Source organism: Cetorhinus maximus, unplaced genomic scaffold (assembly GCF_964194155.1).
Source record: "Cetorhinus maximus unplaced genomic scaffold, sCetMax3.hap1.1 HAP1_SCAFFOLD_96, whole genome shotgun sequence".
Classification (NCBI taxonomy): Eukaryota; Metazoa; Chordata; class Chondrichthyes; order Lamniformes; family Cetorhinidae; genus Cetorhinus; species Cetorhinus maximus.
In genome coordinates this window covers 607503-622427 of record NW_027596115.1, presented here as the reverse complement: position 1 = coordinate 622427, position 14925 = coordinate 607503, and the positions used below count along the sequence as shown (strand labels likewise).

The window sequence follows — 14925 nt, the reverse complement described above, 5'->3', positions numbered from 1 at the left end:
TTCAGTGTGGGGACTGTGTTCAGTGTGGGGATTGTGTTCGGTGTGGGGACTGTGTTCAGTGTGGGGATTGTGTTCAGTGTGGGGACTGTGTTCAGTGTGGGGACTGTGTTCAGTGTGGGGATTGTGTTCAGTGTGGGGATTGTGTTCGGTGTGGGGACTGTGTTCAGTGTGGGGATTGTGTTCAGTGTGGGGATTGTGTTCAGTGTGGGGATTGTGTTCAGTGTGGGAACTGTGTTCAGGGTGGGGATTGTGTCAGAGGTGGTTCTGTGTTCAGAGTGCGGGTTCTCTTCAGTGTGGGGATTGTGTCCAGGGTTGTTATACGATCACCGTGGGGACTGGGACTTTGTTCATTATGGGGTCGCCCTCCACCCTCGTGTTGCTCGAGTGCCCGAATTTGCTCCTCTTTAAAGACAGCCCCATGTTCAGGTCCAGTTTCGCCCCTGTTTGCTTTTGAGAGCCTCGGCATTTCCCTGGACTGGATCTGTCGTCACCCCCACTGAACCCTGTGTTTCAACAAACGGAATTGCTCCCGGGATGAACATGAGTCCAGGTCCCTCGGGATGAAACCCGGAGTTGTCCCACACCCATTGTCTTGCTCCCTGAGCCCAACGGCCAATCAGGTCTCACATTGAGAGAAGATATTTCCCTAGGCATGAGCCACTCCCCGTCTCTGGAATGATAAATTCCCCCGAGCTCTCTCTGTGACTCCCCACACACACACACACACACACACACACAGTCCGGAGTCTCCAGGTCTCTGCTCCTGACACGGACGGACTCTGCTGAAGATGATGAAGACTCTGATCCTGGTTCTCGCTCTCCTGCTGGTCGCTCAGGATGTCCAGGTCATGGGTGAGTAGCGACCTCCCCGTCCCCAGCAGCGATTTGGGAACAATGTCCATTTCGGACTCTTTGATTCTCTGGGTGGTTGTTAGGGTGCAGGGTGTAGAGGGCAGGGTTGTGGATCTATTTCACCTCTTTTCCCTCCCAATCGCTGCTCAGGGAAAGCAAAGGGAGAATGTTGGAGTGGGAATGACACCAGCCCCCTTCTCATTCTCATTCTCGCACCCAAATCCCCTCCACATCCCTCGAGAGGCCCAGACCAGAGTAACCTCCTCCCTCCTCCAAAAACTTCCCTGTCCCTGTGAAAATCTCCAGACCCGACAACCGTCTGTCTCTCCGTAACATCCCGCAGGCGTTTCCTAACTGCCCATCAAAGAAATACCGCCAGACCCTACAAGACCCTGTATCTCTGTAAGTTCCCCCAGGGGCCACAACTCTATCCCTATAACCAACTCCAGCCCCACAACCTTCTCTATCCCCGTAACCCACTCCAGACCCACAACTCTCTCTATCCCCATAACACCCTCCCGATCCACAACTCTCTCTATCCCCATAACCCCCTCCAGCCCAACAACTCTCTCTATCCCCATAACCCCCTCCAGACCCACAACCCTCTCTATCCCCATAACTCCCTCCAGACCCTCAACATGAGAAAGGGAATGGATCCTTCTAATTCTTGTCTACTGCCCTTCCTCAGCCGATGATCCAGCACAAGTGCTCTTGGAGTAAAGGGCTGTTTGTCAGATTGGAGCATGTAGACAGTGCTGTTCCCCCAATTACTGACATCAGGAATACGGTGACACTCCAAAACTTGTCGATGAAACAATACTTGAAGTCATGGCAACCAGTGAGGACGATAGATATCGATGGAAACAGGACGTAGATAGGAGGGCAGAATGGGCAGAAAAGTGGCAGATGGAATTTTGTAGAGAGGGGTATGAGGTGATGCATTTTGACAGAAGGAATAGGGAGAGGCATTATGGGCTACTTGACACAATTTTAAAGAGCGTTCAGAGACAGAGGGATATGGGGTATTCCGAAATTTTATCTTTGCCATTTGGCAGGGCAGGATGAGAGAGCAGTTAGTGAAGCGTGGAGGGTATTGGGATTCATTGTTTAAAATTCATTCATGGGATGTGGGCATCGCTGTCCAGGTCAGCAGTTAATGACCCTCTCAGATTGCCCCTTGAGAAGGTGGTGGTGAGCCGCTGCAGTCCCTGTGGTGTAGGTACATCCATAGCGCTGTTAGGGAGGGAGTTCCAGGATTTTGACCCAGTGACAGTGAAGGAACATCCGATATATTTCCAAATCAGAACGGTGAGTGGCTCAGAGGGGAACTTCCAGGTGGTGGTGTTCCCATGTGTCTGCTGCCCTTGTCCTTCTAGATTGTAGAGGAGGTGGGTTTGGGCAGCGCTATCGAAGGAGCCTTGGTGAGTCGCTACAGTGCATCTTGTAGATGGTACACACTGCTGCTACTGTGCGTCGGTGGTGGAGGGAGTGAATGTTTGTGGATTGGGTGCCAATCAAGCGGAGCTGCTTTGTCCTGGATGGTGTCGAGCTTCTTGAGTGTTGTGGGAGCCGCACTCATCCACGCAAGTGGGGAGTATTCCATCATGCTCCTGACTGGTGCCTTGTCAATGGTTGACAGGATTTGGGGAGTCAGGAGGTGAGTTACTCTCCGCAGGATTCCCAGCCTCTGAACTGCTCTTGGAGCCACAGTATTTATATGGCTGGTCCAGTTCAGTTTCTGGTCAACGGTAACCCCAAGGATGAAGTTAGTGGGGGATTCAGTGATGGTAATGGCATTGAATGTCAAGGGAAGATGGTTAGGTTCTCCCTTGTTGGAGATGGTCATTACCTTATACTCAAAAATACAGGTATTGGGGACAAAATCAAGGGAAGTTATTCTGTACAATTATAAAGCCCTGGCTAGGCCGCAGCTAGATTAATACATCCAGCTCTGAACACCACACATGAGGGAGGATGTGAGAGCCCTGGAGGGGCCGCTGAGGATATTTAGAAGATTAAAGCCTGTGTATTGTCCACACAGACGGGCAGTGAGCTGCTGGACCCTATCCTGTGCTGATTCATTCCTGTCAGGTCCTCACACCTTGTTCAAGACTGTCAGACAGGATGGCACCTGGTGTCCGGTCTGTTCCGTGTTCCAGGGAAATATTTAACAGGCCGCTACACTGCTCATAGTGACTGATGTGCGCTTCAGCTCTGATTCTCGCATGGAACTCTTTATCCACACATTGCATTGCAGACATCTCCAAACTTTCATCCCATTCCTGGATACAGGAGAAAAGTTTCGTCTCCAGCTAATGCCCATCACTGGGAGACAATTGAAGACCCATTAAAGGGAGGTTCATATAGTCATCACGGCTCAGGAAGCCATTCAGTCCATCCAGTCCATGCAGATAGACGGCAGTGAGCGATAAACGAAGACAGGACCCCTGGGAAGAGGGAATGGATAGGTGTTTGTGGGAATGTGGTAATCGAGAGCAGAATTTCCAGCTTTGGAGGTACCGAGTGGGGCGGTAATTAAGATGTGAGGGGGCGGGTGGGAGAGGAGCTAGGTACTCGAGAAGGGGAGTGATAATTTCAATGTCGGGAGATTAGAAACTAATTGGAAACAAATTAAAATGTTTAGCAGTAGAACGAGAAGGAAGATGAGGAGAATTCGTTTTGACACAAAGAGTTGTTGTGATCTGGAATGTGCTGCCCGAACGGATAATGGAAAAAGATTCAATAGCAACTTATCAAAGGGGAATTGTAGCAATAATTGACTGGGAACATAATGGCGGGGCGGTGGGTGAAGAGAACAGGTTGTGGAGGCATAATTTAGTAGATCTATCAAAGAGCCAGCAGAGACTCGATGGGCCAAATGGATGCCTACATTGCAAAAATATATTTACTTTAAACACAGTGAAGCATCCCTTTAAACCTCCAACATTTCAATCATTACACAGATCTGTCTCTCTGAATACTAATGAAATAAAGGAAGACTTGGACGGCACATTTAGTCTTTCACTCGAGAAACTGTTGGTCTCAGTTAAGGAACAGCTCCTTTAACAAGCTCAAGTTGGAGCCAGTGCTAACCGTGTAGTTGTGTGAATATTAACTACAGAACGCTCCATGCGTTGATGTAAAGGGCAGCCGTAATCCAGTCACCTCATTGTGACTCTGAGAGGATCAGTGGAAGATGAGGAAAGCACTGCTCTTGCTGCTTGGACTCCTGGTGTTGCTACAGCCCATCGCTGAGGGTGGACTCGTGAGTCCATGGAGTCGCCGTAAGTATAACTCTCCCAGGAGTGACACAGCAGAAACATTCAGGGAATGAAGAGGAGGCCATTCAGCATCTTCATGCTACCAATCAATTGGCATCTTAACTTCATCCGCCCATCATTGTTCCACAACCCTTAGACTTTTCCCAAACAGAAAGCTGTCCATCTCAGTTTAGCCCCCTTCCATAAATCACCTTTAAAGAAAAATAATCATCCTCCCCGATTAAAACCCAAGCAGCTTTCCTAGTCGCCTTGTGCTTCTCATCGACGTGCTGACCCTCGGCTAGATCCTACGTTAACTATTAGCTTTGGTCAGTGTTTTATGGCCCTGCCGCAGTGTGTCTCCCCCTGGTGGATGTGGTGAGACGTTTTAATCTCCGTTCACTCAGCTGGGACTGTAATGTCCTGTCGGGCGGGAGGGCACCTAGACCCCTGGCCTGTGTTTCCAAATCCCTACATTGTCCCAACCCCCTTCATATAGAATCTGCGGCATTTACCTTGTGCACAGTTCCACCCTCCATAACCCTTGGTTAGACCACACTTGGAGCACTGTGCACAGTTCTGGTCTCCATATCCCATGGTTTGTCCACACCTGGAGCACTGTGCACAGTTCTGGTCTCCATGTCCCTTGGTTTGTCCACACCTGGAGCACTGTGCACAGTTCTGGTCTCCTTATACCTCAGTCAGTCCACACTTGGAGCCCTCTGCACATTTCCACCCTCCATGTCCCTCGGTTAGAGCACACTTGGAGCCCTGTGTACTGTCCTGGTCTCCATATCCCTTGGTTGCACCACACCCGGAGCACTGTGCACAGTTCTGGTCTCCATATCCCTCAGTTAGTCCACACCTGGGGTCACTGTGCACAGTACTGGTCTCCATATCCCTCAGTTAGTCCACACCTGGACTCACTGTGCACAGATCTGGTTTCCATATCCCTCGGATAGACCGCAGCTGGATAACTGTGTACAATTCTGATCTCCATGTCACTCTTTTAGCCCAACCTTGGAGCCCTGTGCCCCTTTCTGGTCTCCAGAGTGTTTGGGTACATGGCACCGAGGTGAGGCTGGGCTCTGAAAGTTGGTAACAATGAACTCTTCCTTTCTGTTTCCCAGCCTTACGATTCAATTGCCAGAGTTTGGAAGGTGTCTGCAGGTTTACACGATGTTACAGACAAGAGAAGAAGATCAGGGGACACTGTGTATTATGGCAAAATTGCTGCATAACTAACATAACTTCCTAAATGTAACATGTCCCAATGTGTGATTCGTCCATGAATCCGACTGGAACTAACTGTAATTTCCGTAATTCCGGCTCTGACACATTGTGTGGATCCAATGACCCCTGGCCCACTGCTTTCTGAATCATGTGAATAAAACTGGCTGCATCGATCACCGCCTCTTGTCCGTGTCTCATTTCTCACTCAGATCGGCGAGTCTCCATATTGACAGGGAGGGAGGGGAGGTCAGACAATGGCAGGGTCACATTGACATCTTATAACTCCAATGTAGACACACTCACAGAAACATAACGTAAAGACAATGCGCTCATCGCGTGCCCCCCATTCCCTGGGTATCCCGTGACCCTCTGACAGGACTGTCCCCACCAGAGGTGACAGAGCAGTGACATACAGTCGGGAGAGGCTGGTCCTGGGAGTCCTCAACAAGACCACAGTCTCTTTGATGTCACAAGACATGAGGGCAAACAGGGGAAGAGAAACCTCCTGCTGACTCCCAACTACCGCTCTCCCGAATCTGATCAATCTCTCCCCCTCCATGTTAAACACCACATGGAGGAAGCACTGAGCGTAGCGAGGGCACATAATGTTCTCTGCTGTGGGACCTGCATGTCCATCACCAAGAGTGTCTCAGGGTCACCGTTACAGACCCAGGTGGCCGAGCCCTGAAAGGCAGAATAGGCCTGAGGCAGGTGAACCAACAAGAGGGAAGATTCTACTCCACCCCATCCTCACCAATCTACCTGCTGCAGATACATCTGTCCCTGACGGTGTTGGTAGGAATGAGCACCGCACAGTCCTTGTGACGATTGGCTCCTGTCTTCACACTGAGGACACTCTCCATTGTGTTGTGTGGCACTCATTGCTTTCAATGGGATCGATTCAGAACAGGTCACACAGCTCACGGGGCAATGACAGTTTTATGGAGTCAGGTCACAGATCAGATCAATATTGGTTGAATGGTGGGGCAGGTTTGTGGGGCTGAATGGCCTCCCCCTGGCCCTCAGTCAACTCAGTTACTCCCCTTTCCCTCCTCTCTCTTTATTCCTTTCACAAGTGTCTCTGTTTCCCACATTCCCCGAAGCTGAGCACAGCCCCCTTGCACTGAACACAGCTCTTGTGTGTCTGCATGTGAGCACCAGTCAGTGTGTGGGTGAGTCCATGAGTTGGAGCCTGTTGCTGCAGTAACAGGATTCCAGAGGTTTGTTCACCAGCTGCACATCCCTCCGCTGTGGCCCAGGCCGGGACCTCGAGCAGTAAATCCATCTTAGCCGGTGTGAAGTGTCCGACGCCACATTGGGCGCAGGTTCCGAATCCAGTATCTCAAACAGGCATCATCTCAATAGGGACACTGTTGAGGCTGTTCGACCATGTTGGGCACCTACTCGGGCTTGCTGGAATGATGCCAGACCTTGGTCATTGGCATCTTGCAACAGGTCCCCTAGCCTGGAGGGGGAGAGGGAAGAGGATGTGAGAACAGGAATAGCGGCACCAACTGATGTTGGGAGAGAGGCTCAGGAGGGTGAGGCGGTGCCCTTGGCGCTTCTCCGTTCAGGGCATCCTTCACCCTCTGTAGCTTACCCACCAGAACCTGCAGTGCCCTGTCCGAGAGCCTGCCCACGCCCTCTCCCTTGGTAAGAGAAGCACCCGGCATTGTGCCGCTGTGTGCCAGGCTGCCCACTGCCCACGCTCAGTGGAAGTGGACGTGAGGACCCCACACAGGTTGCCCACATGGAAATTGCCTCTGTTCAGCAATTGAGCGTTAAATGTGTAACTGTCTCTGTTTGAGCCTCTCCAGGCAAGTTCCAATTGTGGTCATCGCCAGTTAGGACCAACATGGGGACCAGGCCTTTAGCGCCCGCTCCCACCCTCATTCTGATACCCACCCCGCAGTCTTTACCCATTGAAACCCGTCAGGGATACCAGACAGATGTGCAATCCGCCCCCTGCTGGACACTGCCGGAATCACACACAGACACACACACACACACACACACACACACCTTTAGCAATCTACCCCCTGCTGGACACTGCCCGAATCACACACACACACACACACACACACACCTTTAGCAATCTACCCTCTGCCATGCTCAGAGTGGTGCCTGTTTTCAGGGTGGGGTCTGTGTTCGGAGACGGGTCAATGTTCAGACGAGGTTCGGTCCTCGGGTTGGTATCTGTGTTCAGTGTGATATGGATATTCAGAGAAGGACCTGTGTTCAGAAAGGAGTCTGTGCTCAGAGAGAGTTCTATGTTCAAACTGGGGACCTTGTCCATAATAAGTACCTTTGAAAGTGGGGGGTCCCAGTTCAGTGAAGGGTCCGTAATGTATTTAGAATGTTTTCTCTGTTCAATAACCTGTTCAGAGGAGCGTCTGTGTTGGGTGTGGATTCTGTGTTCAGTGTGAGGTTTGGGTTGAGGTTGGGGGACTCTGGTTAGGGTGGGCTCTATGTTCCAATTGCTTCCCCTGCTCAATGTGTTCCCACTGGGACATATCCCCAGAGTGGGCTCTGTGTTCAGGGCGCTTTATCTGTTCAGGTTGGGGATTGTGTCCAGATTGGACTGAGGGTTCAGTTCGGGGGTTGGGGTCTGTGATCAGGGTGGTGTCAGACTGCACAGGATGGTGTCTGTGCCCAGGGCAGGGGTTGTGGGGTCAGTGAGGGCATTATCTTCAGTGTGGAGTCTGTGTTCAGTGTTTTGACACCGGTTTCTGGCCCATATTGATCAATATATTGCTTATTGTGTTTTACCTGCATTCCGGGGCTGCAGGTTACAAAAAATGTGCCGGAATTAAAGTGATTGTTGGAATATTTTTGAGCAGAATATTTTAAAGAGGTTTCCAAAAGTCTTAATTCACTCCATTCGACCGCCCCCTGGGCCAATGAACTAGGTTCCTCCATTGACAGTCAGTAATCCCGGCCTTTATGGAAACAGATTCTGGACGTGACCTCTCTCTGTTGCTATGGGTGTAAATGTTGCTTTTAATATAGAAAATGTCCAATTTGCTCCTGTTCCAGGCAGAGGAAGATTCAATGAGAAGGATGAAGAAATAGCGATTTCCCTGGTTACAGGGTCAGGCAGGTAAAACTGAGGAAGAGAAACGAAAAGCAGATTTTTATAAAATAATCGCATTCTAGCCCACAAAGCGGCCATTCAGCCCATCATGTCTCTGCAACGTTCTCCTGTGAATCTATTCGATTCGCTCCACTGCACCCAGTCCTTCCCCAATCGTCCTTTCAATGTCATTGCATAACCTGTCCATCCAGGTGAGAACAAGTCTCACTGTGAGAAAACATGTTTCCTCATCTCCCCTCCACCCCCCCTCCCCGGGTTCTTTTACCAATCTCCGTCTGTCTGTTTCCCTCTGTTTACCGCCCCCCCTCTGCCACTTGAAGCCTTTGAGCCTTATTGACTCCATCGACGCGCTGATTTTGAATGGTCCTGTTCAATTTCCACTTCACCTTCTCTGCTTCGAGGAGAATAATCCCAGCCTCCCCAGTCTCTGCACATTGACTGAATATTCCTCGCCCCCTGATAGTCATTCTAGTGAATCTCCTCCGCCTTCTCTCTCAGGGCATTGACATCTTTCCTAAAGCCTGGTGCCCATAATCAGACCTGGTTACCCAGCTCGGGTATCGCCAGTGCGTTAGAAAGTGTTTGATCAATAGCTTCCTTTCATCGGTGTTCTATTCCTGCTTTGAAGAGAAGTCAGGGATGACATCTTTGTATTGGGGAGAATTCCCAAATTCTGTTTCAAAGATTTCTGTACCAAGTCGCCAGATCTCTCTGTTACTAAATCACTTTGAAAATAGGACCGTTCTTGTGCATTGCCAGTTCTTATAATTCCGATCAAAATGTACCTCTTCACTCCATTGTGTTAGTATTCATCTGCTATGTTCCTGCATCATTCACCTGATTCTTTGTGTCATAATAATCATATTACAAACCTCCTCATTCTTTATTACATTTCTGTGATTTATTCAGAATGTAAACTTCAAAATCTACCCTGTATAACAAACTCCAGCTCATTAATCTATATCATAGAGAGCTGTGATCGAAACATTGATCCCTGAGGACCACTGTAGATATCCTCCCGTCAACAGAGGGTGACCTATTAGAGTGGGGCCTGTGCTGAGAGTGGGGTCTGCGTTCAATCTGTGATCAAAACATTGATCCCTGAGGACCACTGTAGATATCCTCCCGTCAACAGAGAGCGACCTATTGGAGTGGGGCCTGTGCTGAGAGTGGGGTCTGTCTTCAATCTGTGATCAAAACATTGATCCCTGAGGACCACTGTAGATATCCTCCCGTCAACAGAGAGCGACCTATTGGAGTGGGGCCTGTGCTGAGAGTGGGGTCTGTCTTCAATCTGTGATCAAAACATTGATCCCTGAGGACCACTGTAGATATACTCCCATCAACAGAGAGCAACCTATTAGAGTGGGGCCTGTGCTGAGAGTGGGGTCTGTGTTCAATCTGTGATCAAAACATTGATCCCTGAGGACCACTGTAGATACCCCTCATCAACAAGAGGGCGACCTATTGGAGTGGGGCCTGTGCTGAGAGTGGGGTCTGTGTTCAGTGTGAGGTCTGTGATCAGAGGCGAGGTATGTTCTGGTGGTGGTGTCTATTTTCAGAGCGGGGCCTGTGCTGAGAGTGGGGTCTGTGTTCACTGTGGGGTCTGTGTTGACAGTGGGGACTATGTTCAGAGTGAGGTCAGTATTCAGTGTGTATTTTGTGGTTCAGTCTCTTGCGTTCATTCTCAGGCCTTGTTGTCGATCGACACCAGGTTGTGCTTTAACCGTCTCCCAACAGGATGAGGGGAGCACAAGAGTATGTCAGGATTAACGAGATGTTTGGAATAAAATATAAGAGGATTTTTCAGGAATTTGTAAGGAATCTTCACGGAGTTCCCCTGAGCCCTTGTCCAATGCAGGAAATGATGAAGGACGTTCTTTACGACTGACACTAAAACATTTCAGGGTGTGATTTCCACACGAGCGTTTTCCCCGAGATTGTTCTGTCCCAGTGGGGGTTGGGGGGGGGAAGATATTCAGCAGCTTTTCCCCCCTCAGTGAAACTAACTCCTGTCTCTCAGTGTGAATCACACTGTCCCTGAGAGTGAGGGTTTCAGGGAACCAGATGCCTCCCCCATTGTCCCTGAGCCAATCTCTGTCACGATGGAAATAGGTTCCGGCGATGAGGTGACTTTGTTGGTCATTTATGCAAAGTTGAGGCTCGAGATGAACTATAAAAAAAAAGACTGAACTTCTCCTGTTACAGAGCCAGGCAAATAAACGGGGGGAAATAAACACACGGAGATGCAAATTCTATCGAACTCTTGCACAGAAGGTTCACATTCTGTCCATCATGTGTGCACTCGCTCTTTGCTAAAACGATTCCATTTGTCCACTGCTCGATCTTCATTCTCAATAGCCCCCTCAATGATTTCGAGATCACACCTACTAACTGCGCAACAAAAAGGTTTCCTTAGCTCCCTCCACCCCCAACCTCTGGTTGGCCCATCACCTTGAATCTGTGTGGTTGAGGGGGTGTTTGACAAAGATGTGACGGACATGGGACAAAGGGAGTGTTCATGGTGGTGGTGAGGGCTGGAGAAGGGGCTGATAGTGGCATCAAACGGAGAGAGCGGAATGTATGTATCACAGAACAAGGGTCAGCGCCCTGTGAAAGAACAACATGGAACTATTTACAGGTGGCACTTTTGGGGGGTGTGGTGGGGAGGTGGTGATTGGGGAGAAAGGGATAGGAAAGGGATCAAAAGGAGATAAAATAATGAATCCGTGAATCAATGAATAAGGGCCATCTGTACCTTTTAGAATTGTTCCAAAAGCCCTCACTCAGGGCCTTCAAAGCCCCCGGCCAATGCAGGGAACTCTTAAGGACGCCCCCCATTTACTGAAACGAAACCTTTCAGGATGTGATCTCCGCACACCCATGATCTCGGAGATTATTCAGTCCCAGTGTGGAATATCCAGCAGCTTCACCCTCAGTGAAACAAGCCCCTGTCTCTCTCCGATTGTTCCCACACAATATCACCCCCATTTGGGGGTTTCAGGGAACCCGATGTCACCCATTGTCCCTGATTCCTGGTTTCTGCTTCAGAAAAGGATCCTGTTTTCAGATTGGAGTTTGCGTTTGGAAAGGGGTCTGTGTGTGTGTGTGTGTGTGTGTATGTGTCTGTGTGTGTGTGTCTGTGTATGTGTGTGTGTGTCTGTGTGTGTGTGTGTGTGTGTCTGTGTCTGTGTGTCTGTGTCTGTGTGTGTGTGTGTCTGTGTGTGTGTGTGTGTGTCTGTGTGTGTCTGTGTGTGTGTGTGTGTGTGTGTCAGTGTGTCTGTGTGTGTATGTGTGTCTGTGTGTGCCTGCGTTTGTGTGTGTGTGACTGTGTGTGTGTGTGTGTCTATGTGTGTATGTGTGTGTGTCTGTGTGTGTGTGTCTGTGTCTGTGTGTGTGTCTGTGTGTGTGTGTCTGTGTCTGTGTGTGTGTATGTCTGTGTGTGTGTGTGTGCCTGTGTGTGTGTGTGCCGGTGTCTGTCTGTGTGTGTGTGTGTGTGTGTGTGTGTCTGTGTCTCTGTGCGTGTGTGTCTGTGTGTGTGGCTGTGTGTGTATGTGTGTGTGTGTGTGTCTGTGTGTGTGTGTCTGCATGTGTGTGTGTCTGTGTGTGTGTGTATATTCAGAGAGAAATGTGTTCACATTTTGTTATGTGTTCAGTGTGGGCCCTGTGTTTATTGTGGGGCCTGTGTTTAGTGTGGGGCCTGTGTTTAGCGTGGGGCCTGTGTTCAGTGTGGGCCCTGTGTTCAGTGTGGGGTCTCTGTTCAGTGTGGGGATTGTGTTCAGTGTGGAGCCTGTGTTCAGATTGAGGTGAGCGTTTAGAGAGTGGGTGTGTGTATACACAGGGAGCCCTGTGTTCAGTGTGGGGCCTGTGTTCAGTGTGGGGCCTGTGTTCAGTGTGGGGACTGTGTTCAGTGTGGGGATTGTGTTCAGTGTGGGGCCTGTGTTCAGCGTGGGGATTGTGTTCAGTGTGGGGCCTGTGTTCAGTGTGGGGCCTGTGTTCAGTGTGGGGTCTGTGTTCAGATTGAGGTGAGTGTTTAGAGAGTGGGTGTGTGTATACACAGGGAGCCCTGTGTTCAGCGTGGGGCCTGTGTTCAGAGTGTAGACCCGTGTTCAGTGTGAGAGGGCAGATGACAGAGTGAAATCTGTGCTCAGAGGGGGCTGGTTGTGATGTCTCTTTTCTAACAGGGCTCAATGCTGAATGTGGTGTTTGTCAATGTGTTCAGACTGCTGTCTGCATTCAGGGTTCGGTGTTTCCAATGGGGCCTTTGCTGTACCTTCTTATGAATGGTTTGGACCTGTATCCATTGTCTGGAATGTGTTGAGTGTGGTTTCTGCGCTCAGTGTGAGGGCTTTCCCCTGTGCGCACTGCGCTCAGTGTAGTTTATGTGTTCACAGTGAGATCTGCACTCTGTGCTCAGTGCGCAGTCTGCGTTCAGTGAGGGCTCAGGGTTAAGCGTGGGTCTGCGTTCAAGGTGCCTCAATTGGTGAACAGGTCTGCATTTTGAACACAGGAGGCCCATTGGACATTGACCAGTCAATGAACACAGACCCCGCAGCTTTTAAAGATCCCGTTCAGGACAAAGACGCTCCCCATTCTGAACAGAGAACGCTGAATACAGACCCCACTCTGCACACATTCGCAAACACCACATTCAGCGTGTGGCCTGTGCTCAGAGAAGCGTCTGTGCTCCCAACAGGGGGTGGTGTTCAGAGCGCTCTGTGTTCAGGGAGGGGTCTATGTTCAATGTGGGGGTTTGTGTCCAGGCCAGGGGGTGGTTTTCAGAGTAGGGTCTGCGCTCAGAGAGATGTCTCTGTTCAATGTGGGGGCGTGTGTTCAGATAAGGGACCGTGTTCAGAATGGGCTCTGTGTTTGGAGAGGGGTCTAGGTGGAGAGTGAAATGTGTTGTCAGAGAGTGGAATGTGCTCAGAGAGCGGTTTGTGCTCAGGCTGGGGCCTTTGTCGAGATGATGCCCTGTGTTCAGAGCGGCTCCTGGGTTCAGAATCGGGGTTGCCTTCGGACTGTGGGGTTTGGTCCATCGAGGATGTATGTTTACACTGAGGTCTGCATTCAGAGTGGGGTCTGTGTTCAGCCTGTGGTATTTGTTCAGACTAAGCATCTGTGTTTATGTTGAGGGTTGTGTTCAGGGTGAGATATGGGTTCAGAGTGTGGTCTTTGTATAAAGAGGGGTTTGCGTACAAACTGTGGTCCTTGTTCAGGCTCTGATCTGTGCTCTGTCTCTTGCTGTATTGAGTTTCTCTCCTTGTTTGTCGATCCATGCCTTGCCCTGCGTTGTCAGACACTCAGCAGGAGGCTGGTTAGGAGTGTCCAGCAATGAAGGAGACGGGATTGGGATAAAAGTTCCCGAGAATGTTTTAAATGGGTTTCCACAATCCCCTCACTCTGTATCTCCGAGCTTCTCTGGCCCCGGACTCCTCCATGACTGACACCGAATATTTCACCGTGTTATCTGCTCACAACCATTGACCCCCGAGATTGTCCTGTCCCCAGTGGGGGGAACATTCAGTGACTTTACCCTCAGTGAACCAAGCTCCTGTCTCTCAGTTTGTTTCCACACAATATCCCGATGGTTAGTGCCTCAGGGAAACAGGTTCCTCCATTGCCCCCTGAGCGATCTCAGTGTTGATGTAAATATCTCCTGTCGGGAAGGTGCCTTTGTTGCTCTGTATGTAAAGTTTAGATTTAACAAGACAAATGATGGAAACTTTGCGTTTAGGGCCTCGGGCACATCAGATACAAAAAAAAACCCAGAAGCCGTTCAGCCCATCGTGTTCCTGCTAGATCTTTTCTAAAACTAGTGAATTAGTCCCACTTCCCCTTCTCTTGCTCCAAGTCCCTGTTAAAGACTTAAATAGAAGCATTGACCCAGATCAGCATCACCGGCCCTGTCATGAAATGATTCCTTGCGTCGCACAATTGTTATTTGGCCAAACAGCATCGGTCTGTGTCCTTTCTCTCCCTGACCATCCTGTCTCAGGAATTAGCTTCTCCTCATTGACTCAATCCATAAACTCCCCGAGGTCCAACGCCTCCCAATGAAATGTTACTTCACCTCCTCTGTTCAGAGGAGAACAACCCACCTTCTGCAGTCTCTCCACATGAGGCTGAAGAGTCTCATTCCTGGGATCGGATCAGGAAAATAAACTCTGCTCCCCTCTCCAAGGCCCGGACATCCTTCCTAACGTGTGGGTTCAGGATGGGGGACACAAAACTCAATCTGGGTCCTAACCAGTGTGTTAGAAAGAGTTCAGTTACCGTTTCCTTGGTTTTGTGTTCTCGCCCTCTCTTTATAAAGGCAATGGTTCCATCTGTTCTCCAATCTCTCCTCCCCACCTCCTGACACATTCAATGACTTGTGTCCAACACCCCCCAGATCTCTCTCCGCTCCTGGAACAATTTTGAACTTTTACCATTAATATTTGAGCGTCTCTGCTCATTCTTCTGTGGAAGATGGATCTCTTCACACTT

At 49.9% G+C, this 14925-nt stretch overlaps 1 long non-coding RNA gene across 1 annotated transcript in view; it reads left to right on the top strand.

Annotated features, from left to right (window-relative positions):
- Positions 1–732: 732 nt before the first annotated feature.
- LOC144672841 (uncharacterized) overlaps positions 733–14925 on the top strand; it is a 103038-nt gene continuing 88845 nt past the window's right edge. The window contains exon 1 of the long non-coding RNA XR_013574193.1: positions 733–852. This is a non-coding gene — a long non-coding RNA (uncharacterized LOC144672841). The remainder of the gene's footprint in view (positions 853–14925) is intronic.